Source organism: Arvicola amphibius, chromosome 4 (assembly GCF_903992535.2).
Source record: "Arvicola amphibius chromosome 4, mArvAmp1.2, whole genome shotgun sequence".
NCBI classification, from domain to species: Eukaryota; Metazoa; Chordata; class Mammalia; order Rodentia; family Cricetidae; genus Arvicola; species Arvicola amphibius.
This window is the reverse complement of record NC_052050.1, coordinates 34,807,857-34,808,772: the sequence shown is the minus strand read 5'-3', so window position 1 is coordinate 34,808,772 and position 916 is coordinate 34,807,857. Positions and strand designations below refer to the sequence as shown.

General features: G+C 43.9%; 1 pseudogene; it reads right to left on the bottom strand.

The window, feature by feature from the left end:
• Positions 1 to 407: 407 nt before the first annotated feature.
• LOC119813785 lies at positions 408 to 508 on the bottom strand (annotated as a pseudogene).
• Positions 509 to 916: the final 408 nt, after the last annotated feature.

Sequence of the window (916 nt, the reverse complement as noted above, 5' to 3'; positions counted from 1 at the left end):
CCTCTGAGCCATCTCTCCAGCCCCCTAAATATATTTTTAAAAAAGAAGTTGAGAGGCTGTAAAGATGTCTCAGCAGTCAAGAGTGTTCACTGCTCCATCAGAGAACCAGAGTTCAGGTGCTGGCACCTACATTAGGAGGATCACAATGCCTGTTAACTCCAACTCCAAGAGATCCAGTGCCCCCTTGTGGCTTCAGTGGGTGACTGCACCCACATGTACTACACAGACACACACACACACACACACAGAAAAAAGTCTATTTTAGTCTTTCAATTTTTTGAGACTGAAATCTGCTTACATCATTTCCCACTCCCTTTCCTCCCTCCAAACCCTCCCATATACCCCCTCCTTGCTCTCTATCAAACTCATAGCCTCTTCTTACATTAATTGTTGCTGCTTACATCCATGAAAATATAGAACGTTTCAGGATTTGCATGTCATCCTTGTGCGGGGCCATGCTAATCTTCTCTGTACCACTCCAATTTTAGGATACATGCTGCCAAAGCAAGCGCTAAAATAAATACTTTTTTTATGAAGAAATCAAACTGGGGAGGAGTGGAGCCAGGTCCGTTTCTGCAATACTGTATACACCATGACATTTGTGTCAGGATGTGCTTCCCATAGATCCCCAATGGTGGCTCATGGTTGACTTTTGGAAACTGCTGTGTGTTTCAGACTTTGACTATGAGTTGGACACGCCGTAGGATGGAAAAGAAAGACACATCTTTGCTGTCTCTGATCAGAATCATCCTCAGATCGGAATCACAGTCTCTTTGGGGGTGGGGTAACTATCTTAGTTTTTTTCAACAACAAGCTGACTGATTCATCAAGATTCTAGAAAAAAACCAAAGGGTTGTCTTATGCCACCTGCTCTCATGAACTGCTCAGTTGGTCTGACAGAGCGCGGCAGTCATTT